Source organism: Castor canadensis, chromosome 13 (assembly GCF_047511655.1).
Source record: "Castor canadensis chromosome 13, mCasCan1.hap1v2, whole genome shotgun sequence".
Classification (NCBI taxonomy): Eukaryota; Metazoa; Chordata; class Mammalia; order Rodentia; family Castoridae; genus Castor; species Castor canadensis.
Window position 1 is genome coordinate 113,781,192 of NC_133398.1, and position 20,176 is coordinate 113,801,367.

Below are 20,176 nucleotides of genomic sequence, written 5' to 3' on the forward strand. Positions count from 1 at the left end.
CACGAGTCATTTTTTGCTCCCTAACAGATGGGAGAAAAACCTCTCACGTTTGACCTCTCTTTCAATCAGACATTAGCAGGCTCAGGGGGAGCTAAAGAGAAGCCTTATTCACTCCCCTGGCAAACCGAAGCCCTGTGCACACCCTTGGGCTCTGCTGGGTGTCATCATAATGCCACCATCCTTGCAAGCCTGAGTCATCCACAGTTTAATTATTCACCCCAAACTCTGATTCTTTCTGTGGGGATTGGGACTTTAGTCGTGTACCTGCTGTGTAGTCACTGCTTTCCCTAGCCCTGGGCCTGTTAAACAATTGTTCTGGGAGTGCCCTTGTCGATGTCAAAAGGCTATAAAATGCAAAAAGTAACTAGTGCCAGGGAAACCCAGGATACATATGCAAGTCACATTGCTTTCATATTTACACTTTTAGGATCATATTAAGATTATTCTCTTTTTTGGCAGTTGCGGGGTTTAAACTCAGGACTAACCACGTGCCTTACCACTTCAATCACAACCCCAGTCCTTTTTGCTTTTTAGTTATTTTTCAGATAGGATCTTATGCTTTGTCCAGGCTTTTGCTTGGACCTTGATCCTCCTACCTTTTCCTCCTGAGTAGCTGGGATTATAGGTGTGAACAACAATGCCCAGCTTGTTTTTTGAGATAAGATCTCACTAATTTCTTAAGCCATAATATTACTATCTCTGATCCCAAGTAGCAGGGATTACATTCATGAGTCACTGTACCCAGTCTTCAGTGAGATTTCTGGTAAACAGTTTTCTGTGAATTATGAATGAATAATCCCTATTTTTCTCTATGATGTTTTCTTCAGGTTGGAGATGATTTTCTCAGAGCCAAGTCTCTAGAATCTAAGTGAAGTTATTCTTAGCAACTTGGAAGAAATGCATAATTTACTACACAACAATTCAAAACACACCATTTTTAAGTCAGGTGACTATCAGAAGCGTTGCTCTCAAGCCCAACACATTCCTGGGGTAACTACTTTCTGTCAGGCTTGGTATTCCTCAGGACACAGGGAACAGCAAAGGGGACAGCTGATGAGTCTTTTAAATTCTGTGTTTTGAATGTGTCATGGGCCACCTTTGCCTGGCAATATAATCTCCTTCGTTAGCATAAAGTCTTCTGCAGAGGTTGCCTTGCTGTCTTATTTCTTGGCAAAATTAGAACTCTCTTGAAAGCCTGTGCTGCTACTTAGTCTTCTATTAGACTTGGGTTTTAAAAAGTTATGACATTTTATTGCAGCAAAATTGAGTCCTCAGGCCAGATCTTTCTACAGCAATTACATTCACAACAAAAATTTTATTATACTAAAGAAATATTCTGAAATCCTTCTGATGGCATATGGAAGCAACATTCAGTTGACTTCTCAACTTCTTCCCATGGGCTGGGACCAGGGACACATTAGCTGTGAGGTCATGGTGCTATTTGTTACTGCTGTCCCTCCCCTGCCAGCACAGTATGGAGGGGTCTCCTCCTTCCAGGGGAGATTTGTGCTGTAATTACCATCCTCGAATCCTTGAGGGGCCTACTTCCAATTTCTTCTTCAGAACAATCCAGATGTCAAAGTACTGAAAATCTCCCTTCACCCAAAATAAAGGAGGGGAGTGACGTGTAAGACTCGGGATACAGCCCAGTCTCTGTCACTGGGTAATCAGGACATGACCAAATCATGCCTGACACAACTTCCCCCTCTCTCCTAGAAAAACAAATTCTGGTCAATTGCTCAACTCAGTGCCTTTCTAATGCACCTATGCTTTCTCATCATGGTTTCTTCATACAAAAGAACGCTTTGACCCAGAACACCATCCAAAATCCCAACTAGTCTTCAATACCCATTTCTTCAAAACAGCATTCACTCAACACATGCAGATTAAAGTCATTACACTCATCTTTTCACACTTTATGATAACTACACAACTGAAAGACCTTGAGAGTCAGAAGTAGGGCAGTGGCAACCAGAAAGCACTAGAGAGAAGGGATTAAATCCATGATGGTGGCCAAGTGCTAAGGTGCCTACGGACAGCTGATATGAAGGATGTTTCCTGCTGGAAAATTGCTTGGGAATGAGGCAGGGCTGTGGAGGGGATATGACCCCTTTCCTTCCCCCACTGGGTACTTTATGTAAAATCTACTAAGGTTCTACCAGGTACCAAATATAGAATCCAAGACAGAAAGGACCACTAGTCAAAATTCCTAAGATTTTCTCTGTTCCCAAAAGGAAATAGGAAATAATAAACATCTTGGTAGCACAGAGACATGGTGTTCTGTCCAAGTTCAAGGATCTCTCAATCAGAAGTGACTCTGCCCCCTCCACTGGGTCTTCCAGCACTGAAACCCAATTTCAAATCAGATAACTGACATGACTGAAATTTTCAGTACTTGTGTTGGTGATGGAGTATAGATCATTTATGCCCCTTGAGTCATACATGTGTGTGTTTCAGTCTGTCTTACCAAAAATAAATTTGCTACAATCACTATTTTTACAATGTCCTAAAGACATGTCACCAAAATAAATGTGCTCTACTACAGAGTGAGTGAGCAGAAGGCATTGTGCTCCAGCTTTACAAAGAAATGCAGATTTCTCATTGAAAGACTAATCTCCAGCTTCAAAAGATTGAACAAAATGGTGGTTAAGAAGAATTATAGCTGGTTAAATATAAGCTGCTAAGAACATCGAGGACAAGAATATTCCTTGAATATCAAAGCATTTTCAACTGCTTATGATTTAAACAGAATTTCTTTTGGTGGAAGATCTTGTTCCCAGTATTTTTCTTCTGAGACCAGCAAACAAAAATCAGGAAGTATGCTGATCTGGAGCCTTCTTTATCTAAATTGTCATATTTCCCATAATTGTGTGAGTAAGAGATTGCTTCCTAAGGGCAAGATTGGCTCCTACTCCATCCCCTACCTCCACCTCTTGAGTGCTGAAATCACAGCCATGCACCACCATGCCTGGCTCATTTCTTGTTATATTAAGGAAAAAAGGAACACTCTTGGTTTTCATCCTATAACCAAATCTGGGGTCCTTCTGCTGTGTTCATCGCACCTGCCTTCCTATCACAGTGGTTGAACTATCTGTCCTTTCCAAGGCCCCCACCCCACTGACTCACTGGAAGGTTTTAGCACAGCAATTATCTCCATTCTCTTCTGGATAAGCATTTTTAACCTCCTACCAGATAGCACACATCAGCAAACAAGGAAACATTTCCCTTTTGAAGATTGAGATAATTTTCCTCCTTCTCCAGTTAATTCCAGCCTCCATGTTTTGACTCAAATTCACAGTGAAACTACAGCTGTCATGGGGTTACGTCTAGATAAACCCATTGTAAGTTAAAAATTCCCAAAGTCAACAATGCATTCAGCAACCTGGAACTACCGGAAGCCACAGCTTAGCAACGCAGTAGCCTGCAGAGCAGGAGGCAAGCCCTCGTGATCGCAGTGCTGAACCAGAGATGAGCCTCACTGTGAGCACCCACCATGGACACTGAATCTCCTATTTACTGCTAACCAGGAAAAACGATCAAAATTCACAGTATGGTTTCCACTAAATGCATGCGACTTTCACGTCACTGTAAAGTCAGAATTCTAAGTGGAACTGTCACACGTCAGGGATTGTCTGTGCTGTTAGCATCAAATTCCTCACTTCTCCTCCATCCTTGAGCCCGCTGTGTTCAGGTTAGGCCCCTGGCTTCACTCAAACTGCTCTTTTAAAGGGCTCTTATAATCTACCTTGCCTATTTGAATAGTCTTGTCTTAGTCCTCATCTACTTTGACTTCTCAGTATCATTTGACATTTTCACCTTTTGAGGAACACTTTTTTCCCTTGGACACCAACATCCCCTGCACCTGGTTTTCATCTTCTTCACTACCTGTTACCCAGGGTTGTTGACTGGATTCCCACTCCCATGTGAGGCTGGGTCCTCAGACCTCTTCTCTGTTGACACTTATATCTCCTATGTAAGCGTCCCCTCCATCAGTTTGCCATAATGCCTGTGCATCACTGATGGCCCCACTTTTTTGTCCTCATCCCCTGACTCCTCCTGTAGACTCCATTACATCCAACTCCCTCCAGGACATCTCCACTTGGATATCTAACAGGAATCTCTGCAGACAAACTTAGACAAAGGCTTACCTTTGGTGACCAATAACCACGAGAATATGCTCAATGTCACTAGTGATCAGATTGGGGCAAATAAAGAGCTCAGTGTGTTTCCCCCCCCAACTCATTACGCTGCAATAAATACAAACAGGTGTGTTTTCTGGACCCAGTGCACACACTTCTGGTGGGGATCATGGGGTCACAGCATCTGCAGAAGTTCCATTTGACATAAGCCAGGCTTTTCCAAAGCGTTTACACACTCTCAGCAGTGCTCGCAACTTCTTGTTTTTAACATGTCTGTCATTTGAGTTTTCGTCACTCTGCTGTGTGTGTGGTATTATCACATCAGGCTTCTTCCTTGTATTTTCCTGATGAATGACAAAGCTGAGTGGCTTGTCATTACAAGCAAACTGAACCTTGACACTTAGGTATGTGAGCTCAAATAAAGCCAGACAAGTGAGCATCCCACAACTCAGGGAAGTGGTTACCTTGAGAGGCTCAGAGGCAAAACACCAGAGGAGTATGAGGGACAGTGAGGTCTTCTGAATGCAGACAAGGTGGCATCGCTTGCTCTGTCACCTAAGATACTGGGTGCTCACCTAAGGGTATTGGATCATGAATTCTGATTCTGCACTTTTCTCCATCTGTTTTATTTCACAGTAGAAACTTTGATAGAGTTGAGGTGAGCAGAATGAATATTCTTCAGGTATCTGCTGTGTTCCAAGCCATATGACAAATCCTGGGGATCCATAGATCAGTGCAGAAAGTTCATTCCCTCAAGTTTTCTGTGAATCACATGATTAATTGGTGGCAGTGTGAATTGCCCGGAGAACCTGTGGGAATGTCATGGAGGAGGGAATTAAGGACAGCCAAAGCAGAGGAAATGAGAGGCATTACAAACCTCTTTTGATTTGTGACTGGAGTTACCTCCCAGGCTGCACATACATTGTCACTGACACTCAGATGCCCAGTGACAAACACTCACTCTATCCACTTGCTAGGATTAGTGACAAAGGACCATAGAACTGGATGACCTATTCAACACAAATAGATCATTTGCACGTGGTTCTGGAGGCTGGAAGTCTGAAAATAAGATGGCAGCATAGATTCATTCTGAGGCTGTGAGGGAAAGATCTGTTGCAGTCTCTCCTTGGTTGTAGTGGCCATGATCTGCCCATGTCACTCCCTGTCACCTTCCCTCTTCCAGTGTCTGTGTTCACACTTCCCATTTTATAAAGACAGCAGCCATATTGGGTTAGAGCTCTCTGTCACACCTCATTTAAATATGATTACCTCTGTAAAGACCTCAATTCCAATTAGGTCACATTGTAAGGTTTTGGGGATTAGGATCTCAACCTGTATGTCTGAAGGGAACAATCACACACATAGTCTCACAAATTTACACACTTAATGGACTCCCTACACAATCCACCATCACATACACACACACTCAGACTCCAACACACTCACTTAATCTCACAACACTTCCACACACATGTCCAGGTGCACACCCAGATTACACTTCACACACACACACACACACACACACACACACACACACATGCAAGCAGTCACATGGAGAGGCTCACATCTCTACAGGAGCTGCTCTGCCTGGAACTCTGTTCTCATCATGACCTTTCTCCTATGGTGGGAATGTCACCTAAGCTAAGAAAACAGAGTCCTTCATCAAGCAACAGTCAAACTGGAAGTAAGGGAAGCTGCCTACCTACTGTCCTGTAGCCAGTTTGGGAAGCTAGCTGCAAGGCTGCTGTTAGAAATACTGTCCCCTGGTCCCCAGGTGCCACCATTCATGGGGTCAGCTTTAAACTGACTTGTTCACAGTTCTGTAACTCTGCTTTTCTACCCCAGTTGGTTGAGGTTGGGCTTCAGTCAGTCATAATTCACAGTGGGCAGACTCCATAAATGAGCTTCCCAGGTGAGGCTTAGGATGCCTGAAGATGTCATGAAGATACAGGATGAGTGACCAACATGGTGGTGACAAGTCTTTCCTTTTGCTGCATTCACTCCATCTCTAGTTGTGTGCTGGTCTCCAGCTGTCTTTTAACACTTTACCAACCTCTTCACCCATTTCAAACTCTGAGGTCTTCATGGCAAATCTCTTCAAGTTAGTCTCCAAGCCACTTCCTGCCCACCCTGATAGACAGGTCACATTTATGTCACTTTTAGCTCATAACTTTGTTTTCTTCACAGGCTGTTTCACAATTTGGAATGATTTCATTTGCATGCTGTTGAGTTAGATGTATCTCTTTTCCCTGTAGAGTACAAGCCCCATGAGGACAGGGAGTAACTAGGTATTCTTCCCCATTTAATTCCTGGAGCCCAACACCCAGTGAGGCATTGATGATGATGCAGGGTCAGTGGAAGAAAAGGGACCAACAGGGAGGAAGGCTGATGGTTTGTCCATCCCTCAGAAGCCTCTCAGCTGTGCTCCACCACATGTAGGCATTCTGAGAAGATCGTGTGCATTGGTAACTTCACCCTCAATTTCTGTCTCTTGCTCCCTGACTGCCACTGCTGTGACTCCCTTGTGATTCTTCCTGTTTAGTCCCTCAGGCTGCACGCACACAGGAACCACTCCACTGTGTGACTTGCTTGCTTTAATGCTGTGGTTTCTGAGCTACCAGTGTTCCATTGTTATCAGGCACTACCTTGTTCTGTGTGGGGCCAGGAAGAAGACATGAAGAGAGTTTTGGAGTGACTAACTAGTTTTACTTCCCTCTCACCTCCATTTTCACAATTTCTTAATCCTCTGGTCTTCTCTCAGAGGTCATGCTCCCAGCAATGCTGGGTTTCTAGGGACAGAGTAAAGGAGAGCAGTGTCTTACTCAGAAGAAAGCACCGGGGCACACAGGCCACTTCCTGACCAGACAGCCTTCTTCGGAACCAAGAGACCAAGGACAGAGGACTGCTTTAAAGTTTCCGTTCACAATGTCCTGCTTGGAAAAAAGTTGTTTTTCAAGGTAACACCCTTGGGGAAAATGGCAATGCTTTATTAACATCCTGGAGTCTTAGACATCAAAGTTGTTGTTCCTGGAAAAAATAATTTCATGTCACTGAAAACCACATTCCCCTCCCACCTTTTCTTTCCCTTCCCAACTTTTCTTCTGGATTCTGAATCTTGGAAAATCAAGCAAGCAAGGTACTGGCAATTCCGTAGCACATAGAATCACATGTCAGAAAACAGGGCGGAAAGTAACTCACTTTTCCTGTAACCTTTTGTGACCATCCCTCTATTGACATTTCTCCAAATGATACCGCCCTTTGAATGGTATCAATCAGTCAGCATTGCCCTTTGATGTCAAAACTCTCAGTCTGTCCACGTGAATAAATTCTGGTCACTTCTGTATTCTGAAGAGAAAAGAGAGTGTTCTTAGATCATGAGCTATGAGTGAGCATTCAATAAAAATGATATTGACTGCCCATCTGGAGGCATCCAAGGCTAAAATTAGCAGATTTTGCTAACAGCACAGAGCCGCCTCCAGACACACTCCTTCTTAGACTTGACTGGTCTTCACAGTGCTTTGCTTTGTCTAATCCTTAACCCCAGGACTCTCTCATGGCCTGGTTTATTTAGATTTTTTTCAAAATGCACCAGCTGAGCTTCACATTCCAGGTTTGATGGCTAGGGGCACACTGTTTCATAAACCTCCACTTGGCTACTAGTAACTAGGGAGAAGCCTCTTTCTTCAGTAAACACCCCTGCTTCCCAGTAATAGGGTGTCTTCCATCACCCAGAGGTTTTCCCTTTTAATTGAGTGTTTGTTGAAGCATGACTCTGAGATAGGAGACCTATTCAGGAGTAGAAATTGCAGCTCAACCTGGCCAAGGCTTACCTGAAACAGGCCCCGGACCAGCTGCCCTTTATGGATCCTGGAGTCCGGGATGTGTGGATTTGGATGCTTGGCTGATTAGTGACATTGCCAAAAATTATAAAGGTCCAGGGTGATCAGGGGAGCCTGAACCTGGGTATTTTCTCCTCTCACCCCTTCAAAGCTGAGGGATTAAAAATAATAATACTGCTGCCACTCTGTCTTTACTCCCTCCTTCACAGTTGTTTTTAAAATCTCTAAAATGGAAAGTTCTATTTCTTTCACACCAGAACAATGTTCCATGCATTTTTTTCTTCCAGAATACTCAGAAGCCTCCTTTCAAAGCTTTCCCTCCTAGTCCTGATTTAAAAGAAGAAAAGAACTCATATTTTTTTGACCTCCACTTTTTCAGCCAGACATCCTGTCAGCTGCATTCATTGCATCGTTGTCTTAATTCCTTCACAAGGCAATTCTCTTGGTTGGTGTGTGAAGTATGGCTTCTGGGAAGACATGGGCTCCATCTTAGCGCACCCCCCCAACACCCGACCTCATGGACCCCACTTTCCCTAATGCAACATCCATCTCACACATTAATAAAGATGAGATCTGGCTTTGACTTGTTCATTCTTCCAGGAATGACAGATGTCAGATTAAACTACACACTCCCTAACTTGGCATTCATTGTGTATACCTCCAATTAATAAGAGCATGCTGGGGCCTCCCAGCAGGAGGTCAGTCTTCATCAAGGCCCTCCTCCCTCCCCCTTGGAGCCTAGGCTACTTTACAGATCTTCTTCTCACCATGTTGTGAAGCACTATAGTGTCTGCAAATGTGATTTATTTGAATTCAAGCAGACACATTTGAGGTCCATCTGGGTGGTCTTCTGTCCTGAGCTGACCCTTGCGGTGTTGCACAAATGAGTTATTACTGATGCATCTCTTGACTGGGATAAATTAGAGTGTGACCTCTCTTGGATATCCAACATGTGGCAAGCCCTTTGCCTTAAAACAAAATGGCACCACCATCACAAATACCTGTCCAGCAGACATACTTGAAGGTGGTTCTTTGCTTGGTTCTCCAACACAACAAAACCTGAAACTTAAAGAACAAGACAAAGAATGGTGAAAATTAAATCTAAGTACCTCTAGAAATGGTTAAATCATTTAAAACATACTTTTAAGCTGGACACAGGGGCATGGGATTCTCATCACAGCTGCATGGGAGGCTGAAATCAGGAGGATCGTGGTTCCAGGCCAACCTGGGCAAATAGTTCATAAGACCCCATCTCAATGGAAAAAAGCTGGACACAGTGGTGCACACCTGTCACCAGGAAGTGTAAAATAGGAGGGTCATGGTCCAGACTGGTCTGGTGAAAAGCAAGATGCTATGTCAAAAATAACAAAAAGCCTGGCAGAGTGTCCCAAGCAGCAGAGCACCTCCTAGCAAGCTTGAAGAGCTGAATTCAAACCCCAGAACCACAAAGCATTGATTAATTCATTAATTATTAATTTAAATATACTTTAACACATTTTCAACATTTTAAAATTAGGTCTAGTCTTTTTTCTCATTATTTAAAAACATTATCAATGAATGGATGCCTCAGATAGGAGGTAGAAAGGAAGTAACTCAGACAAACATTCTTTTCAAGTTTTTCCCAGTGACTCTAGCAGGTCCTCTCTCCCTACACAAGACAGCTGCTTTTGTCACCATTATCTCTACCAAATCTCTAACAATTCCCATTCAATCTATCTTGTGATTCTACAGAGTCTGCCATTGGCTTATATAGTGTGTTTCCACACTGGGTTACAAGCTTGTAGACATCAAAGCCTGCAGTTTTTATATTCTTGTTTCTATACTTCCTTGACTGTCACATTAGGTATTGAAACACTGGAGACTGACTTTTTGGAACCTATTAGGATGGACTTCAATGCTGCATTGCCATTCATTAAGTAATCTCCTGTGAACTGTGACTACTCTTGAGTCACAAATTACACAAACCTACCAAAACTATCTTGAGGGGGACTGTACTGGCATCCCAACTAACCACAGAGGGCAGAGACTCAGAAAAAAAAATCAATTTCTCACTCCTCTCCTCTCCTACTCTTTCCTTCTCCCCTCCTCCTTCCCTTCCCTCCTCTCCCCTCTCCCCCCCTTTCTCCCCCCAGCCTTCCTCCTGCCTTTTCCCCCTCTGTCTTTCTCTTCCTTCTGGCCTGCTTCTCCTGGCAATTCTGGAGTTTATCATCTTACTCTTCCACCATTGCAGAGAACCCGATGCTTTCTTGATTGGAGTTTTAAAATCCTAGCTTGGACCTTGGTTGTCTCAGTTTGGGTCAGGTGAGCACCCCTAAATCAAGAATGAGTGGTGAGCTGTGGACTCTAACTGAGGATATGGTTTTTGCCTGCTGAATCTACAGGAATGGAGAAAAGCAGTTCCCAAAGTAAAAGGTGTTTAAGTTAGGGTACCACTGATTCCTGCAAGTTCATTAACCACCAAATCTCCATGCTTAGCTGGATTAAAGCTTCTTTCCCACTCAGGACACAGACCTGGTGGGTGGCTCCACATGGTACCCGGGAGGCAGAGCACACAGTCTTTGGTGGACACATGCAGCCTCTGTCACAAGAGAGACATGCAGTCCCTGATGAAGAAGATGAAGGAGAGGGGGATTTTTGTCTAGCCCACTGTGCAAGACATAGACATCAGTTTGCAACATAATTGCCAAGGAATGATCATCCATGTAACAAAGCAATCTACACATAGACAAAGAAGATAAAAATACAAGACAAGCTTGAATGTGTCAATATGGAAAACCAGAAAGGCTGCCTTGTGCTCCGCTCATTCTGATGGTCCATCCAGAGGGGGGTCCTTGCTTGAAGAGCCTCTGGTCTTACAGAGAAGCAGAGCTTTCTATCCTTCTTTCTCTTTTTTAAAGAGGGTCTCACTATAGAGCCCAGACTGGTCTTGAACTTGTGGTTCTCTTGCCTCCCCCTCCTGAGTGTTACTGTTACAGTCATATACCACCATGCCAGCTCAAAGTAGCAAGTTCATTTCTTCCCTCCACTACCCTAGAAAATGCTAGAAAGTTGCTTGATTTGTATACTCTCCAGAGGCTTTTTGGTGCCAAAGATCACAGTGCACTAATGTAGTGAACACTGCATCCGAGACACTTCCCTGTTCTGTTCCTTGATCTCAGGCTGGAAGAGGGCTCTTCACAGGAACTTTGCAGGCCTCACAGGGGCTGCAGCTGGATCATTTCTTCTTCCAGCTCTGGCCTCATCATTTCATTCTCAGACCCAGATGCTAGTCTGCTTGGTCTTCTTGGATTATCAGGTCAAAGAGATACCTCTGACTCCCATCTGCAGGTTTCTACAGAAACCTGCCTTTGACCCTGTTCCCACCCTCCTCCCCCTCTCCTCCTCCACGTGGAAGAGTGATCACTGTGGCTTCCATCTCCATCCAGACAGGTTCTTCTAGCAGACTTTATCACCTTTCTTCTCTCATGCACCACTGCAATGCAGTTGTTGGGACACTTCTTGGGGAGGAGGGTGAGTGAACTGAACAAACATGGAGGACAATAAAAACTGGAGGACAGAGTGAGAACTCCAAGGACGCTTTCAAGATTGGCATGTGGAAACAAAATTTGTAATTCACAGAAAATGCAAGCCCCAAAGCTAACAAAGACAAGACAAATCACAGCCTCTATGTCATAGACTCTTGAACTTGAGCCCAAGTCAAACAGGGCACAGCATTAAGCAGATTTCCTCCTGTAATCCTGACATTCCCACAATGTCTTTCCAAACATCCTTACAGAATACACTGCCCACTTGCCTCTGCTTGGTTGGAACCATTGAAGCACTGTGAGGGTGGAGGTGACTGCTGCCACATGAAGAGAGTGCAGACAGAGCTCTGGGAATAAAACCCAGGATTTCATCTCTAGTGCCATCTTAGCGTGCCCCTGCTCTGCACACATGCTTTTTGTAACATTCCCCAGAGTGCTGTAATTCACTGGGTTTGGCTTTTTTTAGGTGGATGAGAACTAGTAAAATGCAAGAAGTGAGAGCATTATTGGTATAACAAATAGAGAATGTTTTGTTCCAGTCCAAAGAGCTCCAATATTTCATCCCAAAGCCATCTTCTGGGAAAACCAAAATGCAAGTGGTCTGACACACACTGAGTAAGATTTAGTGGACACGGTTCCAGGCTGTGCCCAGCGTCCATGCTGTGCCAATTTAACACTTCCTCTCTAACCTGAGGGCCACCTGGCCAAGTATCTAGCATGTCTCATACCAGGAAACTCACAGGGCAACAGGACCAATAGAGTGACATTTTTGTTATCTGTTCATTTCCCTTCCACAGGCTTGGATTTGCAAACCACAAGCCCTCATCCTTGAAAATCAACTTTTGCAAAAAATCATTGCAAAGCCATTTTGTTCACCTAGGGAAAATGAATGAAAGAAAATGATGCCCGGATACAAATGAGGGCTGTTTAATGCAGGTTGACTGAGGTGTGATTCTTTCTACTTCTGCTGCCCATTATCTGTGAACTTTCCTCAGTGTGTTCACACTGCCCCTTGAACCAGAATTGGAAAATGAAGGTAAAGCTCAGGGAGGAAATGTCCATATGTGCCATTGTCACTTCTAGCAGGCAAGCCAGTGCCCTCAAGGGGCAGGGTGCAGAGGCTTAAGCTCTTTCACCAGGAGTGGGAAGTGGACAACCTGTGTGTCTGGGATTCATTTTCCCTACAGCTTGTTTGATTTTGGCTGCTTACATCACATCACAGTGCTTCTGTCACCTCTCAACTGTAAATGGGAGTGAATAATCACAATGCCTATTTACACAGCAGAATGAGTGGTACGGATTAAGTGAGGTGATATAAAAGATTGACAGTACAGGATACAATAGAGACACTGCACACCAATGTTCATTACAGCACAGCCAAGGTATGGACACAACCCAGGTGTCCACAACTGATGAATGGAGTGAGAAAATGTGGAGTATATACACAATGGAGTATTAGTTAGCCACAAAGATGAACGACACAGGGTTTGAAAGTAAATGGATGCAATTGGAGGACATCATGTTACATGAAGTAAGCCAGGCTCAGGAAGACAAAGGCTACATGTTTTCTCTCATATGTGGAATACAGATCCAAATATAAACATATATACAAAAACAAACATGATCATATACACACTCATATGTAGAACACATTTGTAACAGTGAAACCACTCTGGAACCCAGAAGAGGAGGGAAAGGAAAAGAGAATGATAGAGAGTCAGCAATATTGACATACATCACATCTGTACAGGTGGAGGATACAAGGATGTGTATTGAAAGCTGTTGAATAATGGGGGGGTGAGATAAAGGGATAAAGGAGAGCAATGGAAGGGGTTGAATGGACCAAAGTAAAGTACACTCACAGCAGGGGTACACTGAGAAACCCCTTTGAACACCAACTTAGATATTACTAACGAAAGATGGGACTGTAAAATAGGTACAGTGGGGGTGGAGGGCACTGTCAGGAGGGGGAGGGCAAATGAAGAAGATGAAGGTGAAGGAATATGACTGCTGGACTTCATATACTTATACTAAATAAAACAATGAACCCTCTTGCAACTGCTTTAAGTGGGTGAGGAAGGGCTTGCAGTGGGGAGAGGTGGTGGAGGCAATCTAACCAATGTCACAATGAATCCCCCCTACAATGAAGATATCCCAATAAATATGGGGAAAAATTAACAGCAAGCCAGGCACCCAGGGGCTCACACCTGTAATCCTAGCTACTTGGGAGGCTGAGATTAGGCCAGCCTTGGCAAATAGTTCACAAGACCCCCATCTCCAAAATAACCAGAGCAAAGTGGATTGGAGGCATGGCTCAAGCAGAGCACTGAGTTCAAATCCCAGTCCCTCAAAAAAAACCCAGCACTAACATGTGCTAAGAACTTAACAAACACAGTATTATATCTACCAAGATCTAGTCAAGAAGAACGAAGTACTCTAGCTATTTCAGCCAAGGAATTTTAATATCTGGAATTAGCACAGGTGACAGAAGAGATGAAGAGATGGCAGAGAAAGAGAGAGAGAGAACAGAAAGGTAACTCGGGGAGTAGCAATGACAGGAAACTGCTACCAACTTTGAATTGGAGGGACAGAGGGAAAAGACAGGTCCACCCTGAGGAAGCTGGGAGCTGGGTCCATTCAGTGAGAACTGGAGTGATGGAGGACAGTCCAGAGCTAAATGAAAGAGATGCCCTAACTTCCCCCCTGCCTGCCTTCCTGTCTTCTGCTGCTGTCATTCATTGACCAAACTTCTTTTCAAGCTAAAAAGCAAGGAAGCCTGGGAAGTGAACTTGTCGGCTATATGGGGGGGGACAGAATGTCAGAGAACAGAACTGAGACCAAAGGGGGAAAGATTGACAGTCCTTCTTGTACACTAAGAAACACCTTTTAAAAACCTCATGGATGCCTAAAGTCACACTTGTATTCATGCTCTCACCTTTTTTTAGCTTCTTCTGTGCAAATTTTGGGAATACAATGTCCTAAGGTTCAAGTCCAGCAACTGTGCCCAAAGAACGTATCTTCTATCAACACCCAGGACCTGAGTCTCATCCTCCTTTGTCACGCATAATGACACGGAGTCCTGGAAGGGTGTCCTTAGGAAGTTTCTAATTTCCTCCTGTGCCCTACCCAGCAAGCAGAGCAGACATTCACTGCATCCTGAGACATTTTGCACTTCCCTTTGCGTGACTGTGAAATGACATGTTAGTACCTCAACCTGCCATACCCCGAAGCCCTGTGTCTGTGAAAGCACCTGTCATTATTTTTTGATTCCTGGTCCTTATTCCAGGGACAACTTAATCATTCTGACAGGTTCAAAGGCATCATGAACATTTGTGCAAAGAGTGGCCTGTCACCTAATAAAAAAGCTGCTGCCAAATTTCAGGTGTGATCCCAAACCAAATGCGCCTTAGGCTGACTGATACAGAAAATGAACTTGGTCACCTAGGAGCATCCCCAGCCAGGCCTGACCTCACAAATGCTGTCGTGTTTAGGGTCATCTTCTAAATCATGACAACTGGTAAGTCTACAAGCATGCTCTGTTATCACACTCATATGTAAGAACATTTTCAAGTAGCAGACATTGGAGACAGGAAATCTAGCTCATCTTGGAAGAGAGCCACAAGCACCCTCCCCCAGCTGGACGTTGGCTCAGTGGCAGGCACTGTACTCTGCTGACATTTTATCCTCATGACTTCCTGCACACTGAGTATGGCTACCCCATGTAAATGGGGAACCTGAGACTCAGAGATCCATTTTTGTGGCCTTGCAGCCTGTAAGCAGCGGAAGCTAAAGGAGGACAAATTACAACCCAGCAGCCTCTTCTCTCTGAGTGCCCTCCTCTACCCTCTGGTCACTCCAGACATGGGCTGTGACCCTGGAAGTTCAGCCCACCCCATGTGACCCTCCTGTAGAAGAGGCACGAAGTATGTGTCCCTGTCTACAGAAGACACGTCAGGAGGACAGTACACCCCCCAGATCTCTACTGGCAAGCCCCATGGGCTGATCTCTGAACCCTAGCACCATGGACACCATGCCTCTTATTACCTGCTCCAGCTAAGAGGGGACAACAGCTGTCCCCAGCCAGGGCTCTTCAAGGAAGAAGGAGGCACCCCTTGCTCCCCAGCAGCCTAAGACTCCAACCAAATTTCCTGCCTTTCCTCACTCACCAGGCCCATGTCATGGTCGCAAGGGCCTCCTGGCTTCCCCAGCTCCATGTCTGTGTTCTCTCACAGGGAATTCTCTCACTGAGTCTCCCACGTGTCCAGTCCCGTGGGCAGGTGATCTTCAATGACTGCTGAACAACCCTTCCTACCTGGTTCCTCTCTGTCCTCTAATGGTACTGCCTGGTGTCACGTTCCTGGCTTCCGAGCTCCAGCACCGGACTTCAGCATCAGAGCACCTGTCCCCTCAATTTTCTCCACCTACTCCACTCCTAGCAGGGCACAGGCCCAGGTAGGATGACCATTCCTGTTTTCAAGCCCTCCCATTCCAATCCTCCTTTGCTATTACAAAGCTTCAAAAAATACAACCAATCATGGTCTCTGAGGTGTTGATATTACTTCCTCTGATACCTCTGCAGGAATCTGCATTTTAAAGAGGCCAGATACTGAAGGCACTTAACCCAAAGAAAGAAACGAGCCAGTCTGCAGATATTTCTTGTATACCCAAGTCAGGGGTGCAAGAGAAGCTGAATTCAAACATGTCATTCTTTGTTCTTCCATTTTTTGGCAGTACTGAGGTTTGAACTGGGGGCTTCACACTTACTAGGCAGGCACTCTACCACCAGGCTTTTTGCTTTTGCTTATTTTTGAGATAGGGTCTCACTTTATGCCTAGGTCTGTTGGTTGAGAGGGAGTCTTGCAAACTTTTTGCCCAGGCTGGCTTTGAACTATGATCCTTCTGAGTAGATGTGATTACATGCCTAAGCTACCACCCCCAGCCATTCCATTTTTGTTTTTTAAAGAGGGCCTCAGTAGCCAGGAGTGCTGGTATACTCCTGTAATCTTAGCTCTCAGGATGCTGAAGCAAGAGGATTGGGAGTTCAAGGCCAGCTTGGGCTACATAGTGACATCCTGTCTCAAAACAAACAAAAGAGGGACCCAGAGATGATGCTCTTTCTGCTTGTGCTGCAGGGGTTTCCATTCATGGAGGAGGAGTCTCTCTACAGTTCTTACCAGTGCCTTCCAAGGTTCCCTGAAAAGGTCAACCTGCAGTAATGAGCAAGCTGGAATTCTCTGATGGCAGGTTCTATCATGGACGTTGCTCTGTGACATCTTACCAAGCACTGGCCTGTCATCCACTGAGCCCCTTGGGCACAGTGTCTTATTTACAAGGAAACACACCCCACCAACACACACACACACACACACACACACACACACACACATATACAATAATAAGCTTTAACACATAGGAGATACTCCTCTATCATCCTAAAATTGAGGAATAAGTATCTTCAAAGGGCTTTAAGATGTATGACAGAGTCAAAAGTTTCTTATTGTTGCCTGGAAGATATCATGGGTGAGCAAATATTAAAACAAAATGAAAACCTCAGAGCACTTAATGGAGTAAGTCAGCAGTCATTGAAATGAATGGGCTCAGTAAAGTCTCCAAGTCACACATCTTTCCTGTGCCAAGATCTCTTGGTTCACTCAAAAAACACCTCACACATGTGTTCCACACACAAAGGGAAAGAGAAAGCTAACTGTACAATGAAAAATGAACAAACTGCCACTTTTCTGCATTTCAAGCACAGAAGTCTAGAACTCTGCCCTTCCTGTAAGCCCAGGTCCTGAGATAACTCACCCAGGGAGTCAGAGAGATGAAGAACGCTAGTCAAATGGAACAGGAACTGCCAATCAAAAGAGAAGAAATGAGCTACAAAAGGGCTGAGCCTGGTGGCTGTGGCCCTCAGATAGGACCCAGGGATGCTGCAGGCAGGGGTCATCATCAGCCTTACTCAAAATCAAAGGGGCTATAGCTCTCTTCCCCACTCACAGCTGTATTGTGCAGAAAAGGGTGCCTTCAAATAGGGATCTCCTCTGCCAAAGAGCAAAGCTTCCTTCCATGGGCACAGGTGCAGGCCAGCACACCTTGTGGTGTCACCCCTCCTCTGGGAGCCTTCCCCAGTCACATCCACTCCTCAGATGCCTCTCTGTGCTCCCCCAATGCTCTTCATGCCGTACTGCAAATACTGCTCCACACATCTGTCTTCCTGGAAGAAGAGGAGTTTCTTGGAGACAGGAAGATAGGCTCTCTTCAGTGGGGGCCTGGTGAAGTCCCTAACACTCCAGCATTGAGTGCTCAAGAAATTTCTGATGAATAAGAGAACAAACGAGAGGAAAAAGGGAAGAAAGAAATCACAACATGCCCTTCAACTGTTGATAATACAACAAAGGGCAAGAAGAAAACCAAGGATTTGAGACAAAGCAGACTGTAATATGGTGTGAACAAGAGATGAGGAAACCAGCCTGCGAAGGGGAAAGAGGATTTCAGCAAGATCTCAACCAGGGGAGGGTACCTAAGTGCAGCCAGACCTTGGTAGTCCTTCCTGTGACACACAAAGGTCTCCAAACCTGTGTCTTGTTTCCAGAAACACCACATCCAGCCTCTTTCTGTAACCTCAAGCTCATCACTACGGCTGCCTCAGGTATTTGCACACAACATATTCTCTCTCTATCTATCTCCCCCACCCCTATGCTTTTTTCTCAGATTGCCACAAGGTGAGCTACCTGACCTCTGTCACATCTTCACTTAAATGTTCCTTGCACAGTGAGGTTTGTTTTAAACACCCAATACTAAAGTGTAACCTGCCAACTCCCTGCAATGCTTCCCAGTGCTACTATTCTGCGCTGGGTTTTCTCTGTTTGGACACGGTGTGCGTGCATGTGTGTGTGTGTGTGTGTGTGTGTGTGTCTGTGTGTGTGTGTCTGTGTGTCTGTATGTGTCTGCTGGGAATCAAGCCCAGGGCTTCATGCATGGTTGGCAATGCTCTACCACTGAGCTGCACCCCCAGCTCTGTATTTTAAATATGTCATGTATCCAGTACAAGATGAAGCAACTTTTCAGACTAATTAACTGTAACGTCCAGTCCAAGTACACTTCAAATTCACCACAAGGGAGAAGGCTCCTAGAAGCTAATTCCAAGATTCCTCTTGTTAGACATGTTTCTGGAAAGAGGGAGAGTAGTGAGATAACACTGTGAGATCTGGCACCATGAAGGGACGTGATTAGCCCTGTCACAAAAAGACAATTAGGTGGACAGGTAAAACCAACTTCCCAAAAGGGAATCTTAATCTCATTCCAGTCCTATGACAAAACTCGTGTTTTTGATACTCAGAGAAGAACGTTTTTTTCTCTCTCCTTCTTACAATGAAATTAGTTTTAGGAATAATCATGAAATTAATAATGATGATGTCAAGAAGAGAATCTGAAACAGCGAAAATTGTCTTTAATTGAACTCCATGTTCATAGCAAGCCAAAAGTAAAACTGAACAATGAACAAAGAAAAAATATTACAGTGCAAAAAATCATCATCCTTTTAGTTTTAGAAAAGGAGGAAACTTGTACTTACACAATTCAGAAATTAGTAACATTGTTGGTCGTGATGGTTCACACCTGTAATTCTAGCACACAAGAGGCTGAGGCAGGAAGAACACAAGTTCAAGGCCAGCCTGGGCTACATGGTGAGGCCCTACCTTAAAACAATACAGCTAGGGGCTGGTGCCTCACACCTGTAATCCTAGTTACTTGGGAGGATCACAGTTCAAGGCCAGCTTGAACAAAAACCTCAGGAGACCCTATCTCAACCAAAGCTGAGGCTATGTCCCTGTCATCCCAACTCTGCAAAAAAGCTGAGATCAAGAGGATTGAGGGTCCAGGCCAGCCTCAGCAGAAAAAGGACATTTCAAAGGACAAAAGCTAGATGACATGTGCCTGTCATCGTAGCTATGACAGGAAGCATAAAATAGGATATCCTGGCCAGGCCAACCTGGGCAAAAAGTGAAATCCTGTCCTAAAAATAACCAGAGCAAAAAGGGCTGGAGATGTGGCTCAAAGTTTGAGCACCTGCCTAGCAAGTGCAAAGCCAAGTTCAAATCCCAGTACTGCAAGAAAAAAGAAAGAAGAATACTATTGCATCTTAACTTTTTAATTACTAAATAGCAAGAACTGTTTTTAAATTTTTTCTATTTAAAAAAAATATTTGAATTCAGTAAATCATTTCATGTATGAACTAAAAGTCTTCCTTGCCCAAAAAAATCGAGACACTCACAATTCTCACTGTTTGTCCTTGTAATTGCAAGTACGAGTAGACCTCCAGAATGACGGTGGTGTCCATGCAGAAATGACAGGATCAATATGACCCGAGTTCAAGTTCTCTGTCTCTGCAAACACTTCACTACTGTCATGTCAACCAGCTATTGAAAGCCAGGCTTGGGCACCAACCTGGGGACAGGAGAAAGGTTCAGTTCCTGAAGCAGACACAGAAGATTTGGAAATTATTTCTGTGTGTTTGGAAGGGATCGTAGAACGATTGTTGCCTGAATTAATGCTCATGTAAAATATGATTTTTGTTAATGAATAGATAATAAACAGCTTAATTAAATACCATAATTAAAACTTGGTCCCACTGTAATAATTAAAACTTAGACCAACGTGCTTGGCATTTCCATGT